This window comes from Sturnus vulgaris, chromosome 3 (assembly GCF_052056855.1).
Source record: "Sturnus vulgaris isolate bStuVul1 chromosome 3, bStuVul1.hap1, whole genome shotgun sequence".
Lineage (NCBI taxonomy): Eukaryota > Metazoa > Chordata > Aves > Passeriformes > Sturnidae > Sturnus > Sturnus vulgaris.
This window is the reverse complement of record NC_142245.1, coordinates 63,506,101-63,524,564: the sequence shown is the minus strand read 5'-3', so window position 1 is coordinate 63,524,564 and position 18,464 is coordinate 63,506,101. Positions and strand designations below refer to the sequence as shown.

General features: G+C 42.0%; 1 long non-coding RNA gene across 1 annotated transcript; it reads left to right on the top strand.

The window, feature by feature from the left end:
- The first annotated feature begins 1,846 nt into the window (after positions 1 to 1,846).
- LOC148224383 (uncharacterized) lies at positions 1,847 to 17,393 on the top strand. The gene is made up of 4 exons (XR_015802502.1): positions 1,847 to 2,102; positions 2,757 to 2,871; positions 14,676 to 14,789; positions 17,080 to 17,393. It is a non-coding gene; the product is annotated as an uncharacterized LOC148224383 (long non-coding RNA).
- Positions 17,394 to 18,464: the final 1,071 nt, after the last annotated feature.

Sequence of the window (18,464 nt, the reverse complement as noted above, 5' to 3'; positions counted from 1 at the left end):
TTTTTTGCCCAGCATTGCCTTTGGACCATAAGGACTTTGTTAGCATAAAAAGAGACATTATTTTTCAGAGAAATACGATGTCAGTAGAGCTTTTGAAGAATAAACAAAATCTTTTCCTTCATTATGCATTACAATCTTAGAAAAATAGTGACCTGACTTTCTTCTCACATTTTTTACCATGAATGATGCACAAGGCAGGAAAAAGTTTCATAGAAATCAATAGATTATGAAATTTCAAGCTGAACCTAAAAAACGTGGAAAAAAGTTTTAGATTTAACCACTGTTACACTGAAAGCAAGTGGCAGAACAGAACTCTGCAACTTTACATTTTTGTTTTCTATGATTCAATCTAATCCCTTCCAAAAACAGAAGACTATACAAGGCATTGACTGGAGAGCTGTTTCTTTTTCTTCGAATTTCAAAGTGCTTTTTTCCCTGGTCTGAAAATGTCTTAAAAGTAAACATCTGTCTTTCATCTGCTGGATGGCAATTTAAGAACATCTACCATTAACCCCCCAGGCACCTCTGCAGATTTGAGGTCCCTCATTGCAAGAGATGCTTGGGACTCTTGGGGGTCCTTGGCTGCAGAGTAACCCAGAGCATCTATATCTCTTTCTGTGAAGAAGAGAATACAGCATCAGGGATCCCTTTCTGCAATACAGCTGGGGCATATGGAAAAAATTATAAAAAGATCCTAAAACAAAACATATCTTACAGTATACGCCTGTTCCTACATGTGTTCCCAGCAGTGTCTTCAAGATAGACCTGCTTTAAAAAAAAAGAAATTAGCACCTATTACAACTGAACAAAAAATGTACTCTATGGGATTTTTATGTCTGAAAACACAGTCTTTCTCTCTTATCTTTAGTACCCAAATCTAACTACTGCTCTCTTCTGGAACAGCTTTAAGAGTTCACCTCCTACCAAGTACCTGTGCATATTCAAGGTGCAGGTACTTAACACTCTAGAATATGTCTAATCTGTCAAATAGGAGGAAAATTCTTTGCCTCCTTTGTTTGATATGAAACCTAATATATTTCAGGAAATATGAAATCAGACTGAGCATGAAATGCCATGTCTCCTAATACCAGTGACTCCTAAGTGGCATTTCATTGTGCTTGGGATAAGAGCTGGATACCATTTCTTCACAGAACAAACTGAGCTTTATCCCATCCCAAACTGGCTACTCCAGGACTTGGAACAGGCCTCGTTAAATTTAAACTATTGTCTGCCAATGACTGCTTAGCCACTAGAGTAGTACTAGTCCATTCTGGCACTCCTCAAGCAGGACAGCAAGACCTCTTTGACCAGGGAGTAAGAAAAAAAGGGATGGTGCCTGGGCTGGGGGAGACCGAGGTGCTGTGACACACTGCTAGAACATTGTGTGTGTTGCCTCCAGCATTTAACACAAAGCATAAGTATTCCAGGGCCTAATGCCTAAATACCTTTCAGCCTATTCTGTTTTGTTTTATGGGGATTACTGTGCCTTGCATTTTACCACAGCATCCAAGCAGTGTGTTCCCAGTGGTCCACAAGGCAGCCTACCACTAGGTCTGTTTTAAAAAAAACAGGATTTCACAAGTCATCTAGGCACTTTTGAAAATGTTACTCCCAGTCAGACTAAGCTCCTTGGGCTCCCCCCCAGAGAAGCTGCTGGGATGCCTGGGACCTACCAGCACAGAAGCAGTTAATTTCTATGAAGACTCTGAGAAAAAAAAAAAAAAAAAACCAGCCTAAGAACAGCCCTGTGTTGGGAGGAGAGCTAGAAAACGAGGCTGTTGCTGTTGTTTTCATTGTGTGCACTCTAATCAGAGAGAGTAAGAACAATAATGCATGTAATGCTGATTTTGGACCGTTTCCATGCAGCTTTTCCCAGGCTAGGCAGCCTTGGGAACCACTGATAGTGTGGCACACCAGGGGCACAGCCTCAATCACCAAGCACAGGGCAGGGCAGCCTTTTCTGCGCATAAAATATGTGAGGGATGACAAGAATCTTCCCAGCATGGGAAGTGGCAATAACAAAAAAAAATATACAAGGGGCTGAAGCTGAAGTGCAACATCCACTGCAGAGCGTGCCTGCAGGCAACACTCAGATTTGAAAGGTAGACTGCTATTTTTCATTTCCTCCCCCGTTTTGTGCTTGTTTGTTTGTTTGTTTGTTTTCTCTTCTTTCATTAGATGCCCCCCTCCCCCTCTCAGCACCACTTTGAAGCCAAGATGAAAGAATTGCTGTGGCTGCTGGCACAGAGCACACACAGGGAGACTGACTGAAGTGTGCTTTAGTTTAAGATGGCATGGCTTTTTTTTTTTCCCCTAAGCAGGGGAGGGACAGGGGGAGGGGAGAAGAGGAGAAGAAAGTTATTCAGCTAAAAACAATATATTACACTTCATTGAAAAGCATATTGTACAGCTTGGATTGAAACATGGTCCTAATTTTTCAAAGCTTTGCTCTTCAAGGACAGAGGGTTTTGGGTAGCTAAGATGTGGCATCCTCCCAGACAGCAACTGCCCATATTTTATTCATAAAATCTGCCACATCAGTATATGATGAGAATTGACACAACAAGCTGTAGCTCCATGACCTGTTTTGAATAAGTCGGTCAAATCAATGATGTTTGTCCCTTAGTAGCAGAAATTTATGTAGCCACTGAGGGGTGGAAAAAAGTCACTTGCTACCATTTTTGTTTCTAAAACAAAGAGACGCTTTTGAACACTAACAATAAAAGGATCAACTTGTTTTCTTTTCTTTTCTCTAGGAATTGATTTCTTCTGACATCCACTTTGGAAAAAAAAAAAAAAGAAAAAAAAATTTAGCAGAAGAAGAGATAGAATTTACGGACTTCTTTCTTAACACTGAAGATGTGATTATCTGTGAGTGGCTGAAATATTCAGTTATTTGGGGAAATCCTTGTGTCAGTGACATCAGCAAGGGATTGTCAATGACTTCAGCATATCCAACAAGTTCCAATCCCATCAAGTTCATCATGTGCTGTCCAAGCCTGCAAGGACAAGGCCCCTCCACCAACTCAGGCTTGTCTCCATGATGGGAAAGTTGTACAAAGCCTCTGTAAAATCCAGGGAAAAGGGAAGGTCACCATGGATGGTTGCAATATTTTCTCCTGCCTTCAGCTCCCAGCCCTTGCCCCTATAAAAGTGTCATTCACCACCAGAACTTCATGCTTATTTAATATCTGTTAGTCACTGTTAAACTGCCAACAGCTAGCTAAATTCACACTAATGTTCTTTTAAATATGCAGCAGTCCTACCATTTACAATCATTATGGAATTAAACTGTAGAATTAAAGTCTCAGGTCAAATACCTTAACATATATCTAAAACAGCATTAATTAGCATGTCCAAGGATTTTTTGGAAGCCCTTGAAGAGAGCAATTACAGCAATTGGTGAATATCCTTTGAAGGGTGGATTGCATGCAGCTTAGCAAGTTAGAACTTCTGACTATTAATTTATTTTGAACTAATTCTGACCCTGCTTCTGTCTGCTAACTGCAAGCCAACTTTCAAAGGCCAAATATACTGGTGTCAAAGTAAGCCAAGTTTTCTGGAGAATAGAGAGCAGCAAGCCAGCTTCTCAGAGGGTTCAGTATCAAAGATTAATAGAGAAACAAAAGAATCACAAAATAGGTGTTATCATGACCTGTTACACAGAAAAATCATTTTATAGCAATACATTTTGTATATGGAACAATCCAGGGCCCGTGTTAGGAAACAGCACAGCTATTGTAAGAATTTCTTGTCACAGCAGTAACAGAGGGGACTTGTTTCAAACTAAGCAGTTTCCAAGCAAGTAGCAAACAGGATTTTGTGACTGTGGCATCACAAGAGAATCATGAGGAGACCTTTAAACAATAGACAGACTATAGGACTTGAAAAGGTTTTCTGGCTCCAAGGAAGGACCAGTTTTGGCTCCAAGGAAGGACCAGTTATGCCTAAACTATTCCAGGCATGTTTATGGAATCTTGTCTTTAAGATTTCAAATGATGGAGATTCCTCAGTTTCCCCAAGTAACATAACTCAGTGTGTAGCTGACTGCACATTAAAAATCATTCCTGAGATCTACCCCAACCTCCTTTATTACTGTTTGGTATGCATGCATCACATTCTTCTGGAAGGCAAAATGCACTCTAACATTTTCTTTTGGGCTGCCTTTATCCTTATCATGAATATATCCAGTCAGGTCCATCTTCCCTCCTAATGGCTCCAGCATAGTGAGATTAAAGCTGGAATATGCTCCATTACTGGCAGCATTTTGCCTAGCCAAATTCTAATTGTAGGACTCCTTTTTGTGAGTGTTGTGATACACTTCCTATCACTATTGTTTTAAAAGCACTGGCCCTTTCAGAAGTGAAAGCAGGAGGGGGTTGGAAAAGGAAACGTCTAACATTTAAATCAATCGCAGTAACTGGGTGCCAAGACATTGGGCAATGAAACTTTGCATATCAGACAACCTCATGAATTCGTCTTAGTCTGAATCTACAGGTCAATAACCAAAAAAAAAGTACTTTTAACTGAAAGATAAAAAGAATCAAATTGAACAATTCTGCATATAGTTACTCTCCTGGTACTACACAGAGTCTAGCTACAAATTAAAAACAGTAGAGTGAGGAAAAATCTAGGATCCATAAAGAATTACTTTTCAATGTGGTGATATTAACAATGTTCTCCAAAATTCTCTCTTCTCAAATCAGTGGATTTGATGTTTCCTTGAGATAATTGCAAAGCAGTGACACAGGAAAGGCACAGCAAATTTTAATTCTTGCCTAGCATCCAAGAAGTGCACCACTTATTTTAATGACCAGAAAGAAGATTCAGATAAATTTTGGAGCACTTCAGTAAAAGTATCTATTCAATGTTGCTTAGAGACAGAAAATTCAAATTGTTAGTGCTGTGAAAAAGAGATTGGACAACTATATGAAGAATAAAAACATAAGTCATAATGCTGAAAAAATCCACAGGAGACATTAAACCCTTTACTTGAGGATTCAGATGGCTTTGAATATTGGTGCTAAGGAAAAACCTGAAGAGAGGGAGCACAAATGTGTAAAACCTTGCCTGTGTAAGGCAAGGTTTTGTCACCAAGTGTCTAGTGCTGATTGTGTTTTTTAAGGTAGAATATTGAACGGGATGAGCCACATACTGATCTGATATGAGAACTACCATGTTCCTAAAAGAAAGAGATATTGGAATAATTCTAAAATCAGCCTCAAGGTAACATCTTTTCCCTTTTTCATGATCATATCTGGAACAAAAATATTTATCAGGGCTGGACACTGCTAAACTCATTCACTAACTTATTCTTTTTACCAGTTGAGCTGAAACACTTCAGCATTTCTGGCTTTAGATTTTAATTACAGTATCCAGCTCACACTACACCTGTGTGCTTTCCAGCCATGAGAAGATTTTCCTGGACATGACTCTGACCCCACAAGACTCTTAGAAAAAAAAGCAGTATCCCTGCTTTTCCCACTTCCAGTGTAAGCTACTACACTGTCTTACAGTTACAGCAACCACAATTTCCTGGATCCTTGGGTTTTGTCTAGTTTATTTGGCCTAAAACGCCATTTGCTCTGTCAGTGAACTGTGAGCTACATTTAGTATCCAGCAAACAGGCTTTTGTCTCTGCTCCATTGTCTCTGCTCCATAACCAAATCAGGAGCCAGACACAGCCTGCACACTTGTTCTGTGGGGATCACTCTTATTAATGAATACATGGTTGAGTGTCTAACAGGAAAATATCAGTTGGAGACAGTTTTTGCATTAAATAATTAAGTATTTTTCATTAAATGACACTGAGATACTGGGTTGATTTTTCAGTCCTTACGAATGCCCTTGTCAGGCAGCAAGTCCATGGGAGTTACTGACTCCTGCAGGATAGGGCAGAGCCTTTTTGAAAATGTTACAAAAGAATCCTGGTATTGGTTAACAAATTCATCCTCTCCTGTGTGTAAGTGGTATAATCAAGGGAAAATGTGCCATGAAATACTTGAAAGAAAAAGGGTAGGTTTGTTTTAAAGCATGAATAAATCTCTACCTTTGCAGTCTCTCAGCAGATCACAGCAGGCAGATTGAGGTTCTGTGTCACTACTGGTGGGCTGCTTGCAACACGCTTGAAGACTTACTACCCTGACATTAGTCCCAAACTAAGGCTTATTAGCCAGACCAAAAGCAGCTGTGTTGCCATGACCCACAGCTTTTAAGGAAACAAAACAATTAGTATAGTTATAAATAACTGCTTTTGAAGAGCATAAGTCATACATTTCTGGTTTTCTTTTGTGTCCCTTGTAAATAAACTAGCCCTTAAAATAATTGTGTTAAGAGCAAAGACATATGAGATATATGACTGTGATAAATAATAGCCTCTTACAAAAATGTGGGAGTTTGGGGCTTTTACACTTCTAGTGTAATAAAGAAGATAGTAAGAGTGTTTTAAGGAGTGTAATGACATCTGAGAGAAAAACTTCAATTGCCATTGACATTTGAATCTCTCGGTCAATTATGTGCAGACATATTTCAAAGTAATGGCTACACTATCTTCTTCTGATTCTGCCAGGAGCAGAGAGAACCTTGGAAAACAGGGTAGCTCAGCCTTTGGCCTCCTGAAGCCAGGGATTTTGCCTCCAGAACAGCAGGAATGCCAGCAAGTAGGGGCAGGGAGCAATGTGGAACTGATCAGAAGGAAAAAAGGCAGTGCCACCGATTTGGTCAAGAGGTCAGATCCTTTCTCTCTTTCCTAACTGCTTTTACTTACTGAAACTTTTCTCTTCTCTTGTACTTTTCTTGTGTTGTTTAGTTAAACCTGCTGTGACAGCTGGAGTGCTTATATAGATGAAGTCTATAATGCTTTCTGTCATTCTACTCTTCTTTTTCTGAAGCTTCCACTAAAACCACTAAGTTATTCTGGAGAAAGTAAGAAGTTTAATAAAGAAAATAAATATATGGAGGCAATAATATCCTATCTGAACATATACTTCCAGCAAAGGAATGCAGATTCAAAACTTAAATAAAGTGGCAAGCAGAACTGTGACCTCTTCTCTTGCCCCTGAGTCACAACATGGATGTCATAGAGGTGGAATAGTGATGCAAGAGATCAGAGCAAGCCCTTTTCCAGCAGCAAAAACAGCAAGGAATCTGAAACGTTTCTTGAAACTGGCATCAAAGAGTTCCCTACATGTGCCCCAGCATTACTGAGAGGGGTACTGAGTAACACCAGATTTCTGGATGATGGAAAATTTTCTTTTGGGCTCTTTGGGTTTGTTGACTGTGGGAATGAGAGACTCCTGAGCAGGTACTAAAAGACTGCCACAATTCTTTCCAACATGACCTTGTAACAAAACTTTGGGTCTCACCTTACCTGTAGATGAAAGTGCTGCTGTGGAAGACCCCCAGCCATAATCAAAGAAGGGAATATTGATCACATTTTTCTTTTTTCACTGGGCAACAGCTATGGATTCCAGCATGGTGTGAGGCAAGGATGTTTCTTTTGGATTCCGGAAGGTGATGAATCCAAAGTGCAAGGCAAAATGTGTAACATTCCTGCTGCTTGAAAGCCACTAGGGCAGAGATGTTAATTTTAACAGTTTTAACAATCTGTCACAGATGATACAGATTGCTAAATTAGGGACTTGGCTATGAAGTCTATTTTTCAGTTCATGGAAATAATTCTGTTATCTAGTCTAGCACTAACCAGCCCTACTGCTCCTCTCCTCTGGAAAAATGCATTACAAGGATGTAGCCTTGAATGTGGGGAGACCAAACTGAAAACTATAATTAATTTCAGCTCCATTAGAGACTTCTGCTCTGAATTCGAACAGAGCATTTGGATGTGTCAGAATGACAGGATGGTAAATATCTCAGCCCTCCAACCCAAGGCTGGTCATGAGATCAGTGACAAAAACATTTTGGGCACAATGCACTTTGCTCAAGTGGGTTTCCCACTTGCTAGCCATTCCAATTTCAAGGCAGCTGCTAAACCATGGCTGGCAGCCCTGGGAGGACTCAGCCAGGCTGGAGCTTTCTCTGCAAGGCCAGAGGTGCCTTCTTCTGCTCAAGGGGCTATTGGGATGACCCTGGCTGCTGTTAAACTGATCATCCTCCATGGCCTTTCTTGTGGAAGGTGACAGGTTATACAGCAGCACAGGAACGTCCCGACAGCTGCATGACGGGCTGCTCTGCTTGGACCATGTAATCTGTCCCTCCTCTGCTCTTCCCCAGGTTCTTACATGGAAGCAGCAATGACAGTAGGGACAGTGACAGATCCTGCTTGGACGCTGTCAGTCTGACAGCAGACAAAGTTTGTCTACTTTTATTACACCCTTTTGCCATAGTAGGTCATGGAACACAGATATGGAGTGGATCATCCTTTATCCTAAAACTATAATGGCTCTTGCTTGCCTAAGAGAATTCTGTTACTGCCTTTGCCTTCAGTATAGACAGTCTCAACAGCAGGGGAGCATCCTCCTGTGCTCATGTGCTGGTGTGTGTTTAACTCTGTCTCCCTGGCATTCTTGCTGTGAGCAAGAGAGATGGTGTAGCAGAGAGACTGTGGCCCAAAGGTGAAGGGGTTTTCTGATTCAGTGTCTCTGTCTCTGCCTTTGTCTGTGATTGAGTTACAGCAGTGCAAAGGGAGCTGTGAGAACATCTCCATCCACTGGCCTCAGAAACAGAGAGGCCCCTCCAGCCAGAGCTACAGAAGTGATATAGATCAGCAAAGGAGCCCTCTGCCTTTACAAGCACAGACAGGCTCTGCAGCAGCTGTTATACATGACATGCCATGCCATTAGTCCTGGCCTTCTTGCCTGGAGACAAAAGTTTTGTCTTTTCTCCCTAATCTGGCTTCTCACGTATCACTTCTTCATGTGGCACGGCTCTAAGTGGCCCTCAGTTTGCTAGTGCCGTTGTTAAAATATATTAAAGCAGCCTGATTTTCAAGGAGGAGGTTTTACAAGGCCTGTCACTTGTGGTGGTCCTTAAGGTTCAATACTGGGCTCAGTATTGTCAAATTTATTCATCAGTGACTTGGATGAAGGGGCAGTTGCCTCCTCAGCAAGTTTGCTGATGACACTAAGCTGGGAGGAGTGGCCGATCCCCCTGAGATGTGCATCCCTTCAGCAGGACCACAACAGGACAGAGAGATGAGCAGAGAGAAACTGCCTGAAATTCAGTAAACGTAAATGTAGGGTCCTGCACTTTAGGATGAGTAATCCTGGGCACCTGTAGAGGCTGGGGACTGATCTGCTGAAACACAGCTCTGCAGAGAAGGACCTGGGGGTCCTGGGGGACAAGAAGCATCTGTGAGTCAGCAGTATGCCCTTGAGGCCAAGAAGGCCAGTGAGAACAGCATTCCCAGCAGGTCAAGGGATGTGATTCTGCCCCTCTACTCAGCCCTGGAGCAGGTTGCCCAGAGAGGGAGTCTCCCTCACTGGAGATATTCAAGAACTGTCTGGATGCAATCCTGTGCCATGAGCTCTAGCATGACTCTGCTTGAGCCGGGAGGTTGGACCAGGTGACCCATTCTGTGATTCTGTGATTTGCAGACTAAGCACACTAATTGCTTTTACATTTGTACTCAGTATGTCAGGAGACAGTAAAAGCCAGACTGAAGGCTAGTCTGGAAAAAGTGTGTATTTCAAACTCCTAGGACCACTTCAGCACAAAAAAAAAAATCCATTATGGTCACAACCTGAGAGGCATGTCTTCTGTATTCTATAATGGTCATGTAGCCAAAACAGAATATGAGCCTGAGGGCTGTAGGTTCAGCGGCACACTGTCCAGCAGTGCTGAAAGTAGAGAAAGACTGTATCTGATCCAGCTTTGGTGGTGCCTTGTGCAGGGCAACTAGTGCCAGAACATGATCAGTTTCTAGGGTTAGACTGAATAATACTGCAAGAGTTTTGGTATCTGGTAGTTCTACAATGAAAAAACTATTAATTCACATGGTTTTACATGGCGGTCCTATTAAAAAAAAAAAAAAACAAAAAAAACCCCAATCCAAATATCAAACTAACAAAAAGAAACAGTACTATAAAAACACAAGCCACTTAGAAAGACACTTAATTTTTTTCAGTTCTCCTGTGATGAAAGATCTGTCAGTTTGCAACCTGGCATAATTTTCCTCTTGACAGTACTTAGCCCTCTCACTTTGCTGCCCTGAATTCCTCCAATTTCTTCAGTGTATATGCTCTCCGTTGGCTTTGTCATGGAGTCTTCACCATCTGTATCACATCAGCAGCACTACAACCTTACAAACTAGAAAAAAGGCCTTTCTCTCAGCCTAGAACTTCCTTACCCATTGCTAGGATTGCTCTTTTAAGACTCGTTTAGGAAGACAAGAAAATAAAAGGGAAAAAAGAAGAGAAGACATGAGAGGAGGGGAGATAGTAGAGAAGAGCAAAAGGGAAACTGATCCTTAAAGTGCACCCCATGAAACATATCTTCTGCTTATCTGTACTTGTTACCAAAGGAAATTTCTCTCAGTGAACTTTGATGTATTGAAAAGAAGGGGGAAAAAGACAAGAGGAAAAGGAATAGAAAAAAACCCGTGTGGTGTAATCCCCATGAGAAGACCATGTCCAAGAGTGACATTCTTGAGGCTAATCTTCCCATATGTCCTCTCTAACAAGCACGGTAACAAATAATTGCAACCATTCCTGCTCAAGTTGCATATGCTGGCAAAAATTATTTCACCAAAAGAGCATTCTTTTGTAGAACTCCCTGAGCCCCTGCGTGAGGCTTCGAGGCTCTTTCTCTCTCTCTCTCTCCAACATTCTTGTTCTCGGGAGTGTGGCATTCATGTACGGTGTGGGCTGTGCTTTTGGGTATAGTGAGTAAAGGTGGCTCTCACTGTTACTGTAAATTAACCTGTCAACACCAGCCTGAGAGCCGTGGCCAATAAAAATAATGGGCTTGTGAGTGAAGAGCTGTTGACACAGCATTTCAGAAAGACAAGTTCAGCACTTGGGGCTGCAAGGGCACCAAACGTTTTTGTTTTGGTTTTCGGTTTTTGTTTAGTTTTTTTTCCCCAAGTTTGCTTGGAAAATACAGAAAAGTGGAGAGGGCTCAGCATCATTTCCAGACTGCTAGTGTAAAGAGATGGTGTGGATATCCTGATGATTTTCAGCCCTGGAGGCCACCTCAGATTGTATACTTAGCTTGTATCTATATTGCATGAGAGAATGAGTAGCCAGAGGGTTAAATGTGTTACTAAATCATTTTCAGCCTGATGCCCACTTTAAGAAGTGGGCTGATAATAGAAAACTGAGCCCTCAGTTTTCCCAGCCTTTGCAAAATCATCACATATATTCACGCCATCTCCTTTGGGAGACGCACTCATGTATCTTCTTATAGAAAGCACTGACATCTTTCTGTTCTCTTAAAACTCTCCTTTGCTGCAGATCTGAAGTACAGATAGACTTGAATGTGGCAGAGCATAAGCAGTGCTTTGTTCAGAGTGGTTTTTAAGTAGCCATTGGTCTTCAAAGCTGTTTGAGCTCCAGCAAGTAGAGTTACAACTACTGTGAAGTGATTTTATGAGTATTGTTTCCAGTACTCAGGAACAATTCATGCTGTGCTCCTTACCATTTTCAATTACACCAGTACATGCAGAGCTTGTCCACCAGCCCGATCAGGGCAGTCCCTTAACCAAAGGGAGCAAGTACAAAGGATCCTGTAAGCAAGCTGTGTGGTGGATGGAGTGTGGGAGGGAGAGGAATAATCCCCTCTGCCCTGGTGGTTGGGACAGAAATTGCCTGTGGAGAGACTTGTCATTCAGTCCTTCTTGCTGTTCTGGTGTTCCTCTGAGTCTTCCTGACACACAGCTGCAGAGCACTGATGCCCAGGTGCTTTAAACTCAGTCTCTGCCTCAGCTAGAGCCTAAGTGAAATGCTGGGTGACACAAGAAATCTAACATAAGAGGAATGAAACCACCCAGTATCTGTGCTATTGTGTGCCGTAGCTGTGGGTCCCCACAGCCTCTTTCCCTGTGTTTGTGCAGTGCCTTCCACAGGGACAGCAATGTTCCTGAGGGCTGTAGGGGAGTCCAAAAAACCAGGCAGATAGATGCCCACATATGTCTTACATTTTTTATCTTTTAACCATAAGTGCTACCGAGCTTAGCATTATCACACTGCACTGCCATCCTCTCTGGACAACTGCTTACTGTGAGACGGTGCTCTCCTGCTTCTTTTTGTTTGCTTTGGTTTCCTTTGGTTTCCTCCACAGGAGTTTGGCAGACTCACCATCACAGGCAGAAGTACAGCTTTTTCCATAGGCCAGAAATATCTTCCACAACTCGTTAAGGTTTTACAACTGTTTTACTGCAAAAGAGTTGCCCAGCACTCACGCAGAGCTCTACACCAGTGAGGTGTCATCTGTTGCAGACAGAAATGCATGATTTTCATCTCAAAGAACCTGCCAGCTCACCCTTCATACAGTGCTAGCCCTTGCCTTTGCTAACCTGTAGTAGAGCTTTCTTAGAAATTATTTTAAATTCAATGTTTGACCTGGAACTATTTTGACTTTTTTTTTTCCAGAAGCATTATTTGATTTTTAAGGACTTTATCATAAAGAAATTTGGAAATTTAAGGCTGGATCTACCAAACTACTTTTAAAATCTTGAGAAGATGTTCCCTGAGCTTTATCCTTAAACAGCAAAGTTTGCTTGTTGCAGTATTTACCAAGAAGAAAAAAATTCAGCACTCCTTGTGACTCTACTGCAGAGAGCAACATGCTTGAATTTGGGCACTTTACCTCTTAGGAACTTGTCTCAACACTCAGAAAAGGTGAACTGGAGTGCAGCTCACCCAGTATTTCTAACTGAAGCTTCATACCAAATTACAGAAAGTAATTAATTACCCACTCAGACAAGTGCTGTAAACACCAAAATATAATACTGGGTTTCAAGGGAGGGATGTGCAACCATCTCCCCCTTCTCTGCATTGGGAAAGTCGCTAAGTTGCCCCAAGGATCGAGCCTTCCAAAATTCAATGTTTCCTTCTGAAAATGTTGAAATGAACCAGTTGGGCATTTCCAGAACTTTGTTAGCTTTTGCTTCAGACAAAAGCAGTTGTCCTGCTTGACCCAGCGTCACAAGCCTGAACTTTTTTGGGCGAACGCTGGATTTATTGGGGGAAAGAGAACAATTGCAAAGCCCTGGTCTGTGGCAGCTCCTTCTCAGCCAGGTCGAACAGCTGGGGAGCAGAGCCCCTGCTCCATCCCGCCCGGGCACGGCGGGCAGCCTCTGACCGGCTGCAGGAGGTTAGCTACTTGTGTGGCAACATGTGGCATTTCTTTTTAATAAAAAAAAAAAAGAAATCACCAAAGCAAAAACAGATGATAGAGAGTAGCCGTTGCTGTGATACTACAAATAAGTAAACAATCCTTGGGCTTTGTGCTGTTGTTATTTTTCTTTAATGAGGACTGTGGGTGGGAGGCCCTGGCGCCTCTTCAGTGCACCCAGCCTAGAAAAAGAGCTCTCTCCTACCCCGATCAACTTGACAATGCAACAGGAGTGGTACCTCCTGAGCAACTCAGCCCACAGCTGGGGAGTAGTCCTCCACTTTGAAGGTTTCCCTTGTTGACATCAGAGTAAAATATGAAAATCCTGTCTCTTCCCCTGGATCAAATTGTGCAGTTCTGCTCCCACAAGAAGCTGCTGTCAGGGACTTGGCAGGCTTCCCAAAGCTCAGCGGTTGAGTGACAAGGAACAGAGAAGGGCACTGTACCAGGGCTAGTTATGACTTTTTAGCTTATTATTAGATATTAAAACCCATAGAGAAGATGTCCTCAGAGGTGCAAATCATCTCAATAGTAAGCTGATTGCAGAGTGCATAAAATATCATTTTGAGGACAAACCAAACTGTATTACATCAGTCAAAAATATTTTGGGCACACTTCAAAATATTTTTCTGGACTCTTCAAATATTATGTTTGTCCACTATGATACGTATTCAAAAAAGATAAAGGTACCAGTGGGAATGAGGTACAGGAGTTGTCCCTGAAAATATCTTCGGGCTTCAACTTCTATATTCAAGTATTGTCCTACTTCAAGAAAGCTTATTCTAATTTTTTTTTGCCAAATGCAAGTGCACTTACACATGGGTTTAACAATTCTTCTCTCTCTGGACCTCTATGTCTACTTTTTTGCGACAAAACTGGCCCCATTACTAGAAAAGAAAAATGAAATGGCTATTTGAGATTCCAGCTGGACACCGGATGGATTGTTCTTCTCCATGATACAAGCCCAGCCTCATGGGATCCCACAAAAAAAGAGGGCAGCCTTTCTTTTCCATTCCTCCTGTACACTGGGGCACTGCTACTTCTTTTGTGTCTTTCTGCATGTATTGTCCTGATGTCTTATGGATTTTTTTTTAAACTAACAATAATACTGCTTACCCTCCTGTAATGAGAGGACAGAGAATACTGTGCCCTCTTCAGCAGAGAAACTGTGCTATGTAAGAGCTGGTTTCCTTGTCAGGCACGAGTTTGAATGTGAACATTTGTAGCTGTTCCTTTGGCATCCTGCATTATTCACATAGATTGCTTCCTCTTCCTGATTTCTCAATAAAACCTGTTGCTGTCACTGCCACTTATTCCTTTCCTAGCAAGTAAATGTACAAAAAGTATGAGCTGCAAACATTAATGAATGCACCTTTATGTTCCAGGGAAAAGCAGGAACAATGTGGGCTGACCAGACCAGTCGGCTGCTCCCAGTCAGCTGCTGCCAAAGCAGGGGCAAGGGGAGAAAACTGAAGTGCCCACCAAATGCGTCACTCCAGGTGCCAGCTCAAAGGGTGCATGGTTTCCCACAGAATTCTATTTCAAAGCCAGTGTCCTGAGAGGAGTAAAGTTTCTTCTTTGGAAAACTCTGTCTCCCATGGATTCTCAAGTGTCTACTAGAGCTGTGTTCCCCCAGCAGTGTTTCTCTCAGCTGGTGTTATGCAACAGGCTTGTGTGATTTCATTAAGCTTGCAGGAATATCATTAACACGCTGTGATTCCTACCAACTTTAGCTGGCCAATTGCCAGCTGGTTTAAAAATTACCAAGGGATGTGAATATGAACAAACACATGCATGCCACATTGAGGGGTATGGTGGGAGCCTTATTTCCTAGAAATCTCAGCTAGTAAATAAAGCAAAATCTCAAGTAATGTTGTTGGCACTAGTGTCAGCAGCCCCCTGTCAGTACCCGTGATGGTGCCAAGGGCACCCAGAGGCCTTACTGCTCCCAAACAACCTCTCTTAGGATTATCCCTACCTTGCACACAGCCCAGGACCCCATTTCAGTTCAGCCTGGGGTGGTCAGTCCCTGTCCCAGTGGTGCCATAGCAGTGCTGGCTTCCAGCCCTATCTCCTGAAATCACTATGCCCTAAATAGCCTATCTCCTGGATATGCATGGCAGCTTTTGTCTCCAGTCCTGTGTCTGGGTCCAGATGGACCTTGGAGCCATGAATTAGGCTAGTTCCATCTCCTCTTGCTTCTGACAGAAGCACCTGGATGGTCCCTAGCCCTGTTTTGTCACTTGCCATGCCAGTGTCTGTCGCTGTCACAGCCTCCAGACCTGCCCACCATGACCAGACACTGTGGGACAGCCCCCATTGGTGAGGACATGGCCCACACTGGGGTCCCCATCACCCCTCAGCTCATCCACCTTCAGGAGCCAACTCTCTGCACATTGATGTTACCCACCAAACAAAAGGGCACATGGTGGAGCTCTGAAAGTTATTGAAAACTCACATTAATTAGGCACTATAAAAGATGTCTAAGAGATATATCTCAAGACACTGAGGTGTACAGGAGTCTCATCAAGACCATCAAGACGGTAAAATTATGTGTTGTTACATAGGAAATAGGGAAACCTGACCATCTCTGGCCAGGAGAAAGAGCTCTATTAGTTTTTATTTTCAGAGCTTCACCCATTCTGTCAAAGGAGACTTCTACAGAGCCAGATGGCACCCTTACATGTCTAATGTGGAGTAGATAATTTGGGGCTTACAGATTTGAGACTAATGTCACAAGCTTTGGGTGGAGGAGATAGAGGGCAAAATGAACAATGATATCTCTGTTTGTAAAGAATTTGCCACTTCACGTGTTCAAAAAGTACACATACTTGATATGATCTTATACAATAAGTTGATATTCCTTGAGGCATCTTCCCTGGTGAGGAACTACTGAAATTTATTTACGTGGTGGGGAGAAGCCTTTAAGACTAAGATCTATGAAAAAGGCTAAATAGTTTACAAGCAAAGTCACGACTCCATTTACACAAGTATTAGCAAATTAATTCATAAACAATGAGGATTTTTAGCAGAAAAAATTTAAATAAGGATTCCAGCATTGTGGCATGTATTAGCAAAATAATTACAATATTAAATAACTCCTACAAGGCTTAAGGTCATGTAAGAATCACTGGAAGCTTGTTCAGCTTGTCTGAAATGGAGGCATTGCAAATATGTTCCTCCTGCTGCAAGCAAGATCACAAACCCTGGAGTATTCCCAAGAGTGTGTTTATGGTTAACTGCCTATATGAAGCTTTAGCTTGGCTATTTGAAGCCATGAAGAAAAGGAAGAAAAGCTGAAGCCTACAGCTGATAGCAAAGAAAATGAAAGGGAAAAACCACAGAACTAGTCTCAAAATAATTGAGGATGGAAGGCAAGAGGTGGGAAAGGATGGCACAAGGAAGTGTCAAGTGCCAGTGAGGCAGTATTTGATAACTCAGCCCTGTTATGAAAAAATATGCAGAGGGACAAGTTGGAGCTCCAGTAGCAGTGTGCTTGGAACTACAGTAGGTACATAAGCTAAGGCTGCCACTACCCTGAGAAACCAGAGCAAGAGCTTTCACAGGAGTAACAAACATGGTGTTCTTTGTATAGTCAGAAGCCAAAACATGCTTGGATCCTGCCGTGTGCTCATTCTCTAGTAAAGTGACAAACATCATATTCTATTGTGTTAAGACAAAATCAATGAGTTAGTGTTTGGTTTGCTTAATCATTGTGCAAACATTTTCCTGAATGTCCTCAGTAGTGCTATTGTCATATTTTGCTGTCTGTTCTTTGACGTTTTATAGGCACATCCTTCAACAGCCCCTCGGTTTTGTCCTCCCTGTCAAAACCCTCTGTAAAGTCACCTGTGGGCCAAGCTAGAGGGCAGCAGCTCCTTATGGCACCTTCTTTCCTGGGGACAGTGGAGATGTCAAGATACACAAGTTCAAGCCTTCTGCCTGTGTGGCAGTGCTCTGACATCCGGGCTTCAGCTGCAGAACATGCTTGTCAGCAACTGCAGGATAACTCAAACATCAACATTCACACCTTTTGAGAAGAAAATGTAAAAATACGGTGAACCCTTAATCCTCCATTTCTTCAGAGCTCAGAATTGAAAACACAAGAGAAAATTTCTCTCAAAGAAATGGAGAAGGAGAAAGATGCCGAAATATCCTTCTGTTCTCTGGGGATTTTTTTACAAGTTGATGAGCTCTTCAAAACTTGAGATGAATAGCACAGTAAAAGAAGCCAGGAAATCACTGTCAGGTTATTTTCACAAAAACACAACTAGATCCTGCCTTTCTTTTTGAAAAATAATTTCTGCTGTCATTAGCTATAGATGATGAAGAAAATCTGTTCCTCTGCAAACCTGTGAAAAAAGGTTAGAAAAAGTGTCATATTCCTTACTTGACATAATAGACTAAATAATAAAAGTAAATTCAAGCATGCAGCTTATACTTACAAACATTTTCATCCAACCAGCCAGATACTTCAGAATATATATCTAGACAGATCTAGTCCTTGATTCAACTTTTCTTTTAGTGATATTAAGCTGTAAAAGTTCAATGATCTCCTTCATGCAGCAGGACTATAATGGAGGCCCAACATTGTAATGAACAGGCAACTGAAACTGGCTAATGTGTGAGCACACTTCTCTCTTTCCTCCTGGTGTAGTGTTGAATGACTAGTCTAAAGTACCTCTGGTTTTGCTGCAGAAACATTTTACCATTGCTCAGCCCAGATCACTGCTTTATTGTGAATGCTTTTTTCTCTTTCCAGCCAGAGCAAACTAGTGATGGCTTAAAACAGCTCTCTGTCCTGTAGAGTGTGGTGTGTCCTTTCAAACTAGCATGTCAGGAACATTAAATTCGTGAAACCTTCTACTCCAGTGCATCTTCAATTGCTTTTTATCTGTGTTTGACTATTGTCTGTGCAGCATACAAGAACCATACCTTCCAGTACTGCTTTGAGCAACCCATAGCCTTGAGATTGGAACTCTATAGGTACAACTGCAGTTCCCAGTTCAGCCTAAGACCCAGTACTGGGGAAGGATGATTGCTTTCAAATGTATGTACTCGAACACCCAGAGCAGCCAAACATGAATGCTTCAGCTTTCACGCTTTGCAGGCTTAAAGACCTCAGATCAGGACAGCATCTATGGATGTGTTTAATTAGAAACACATGCTAAAAA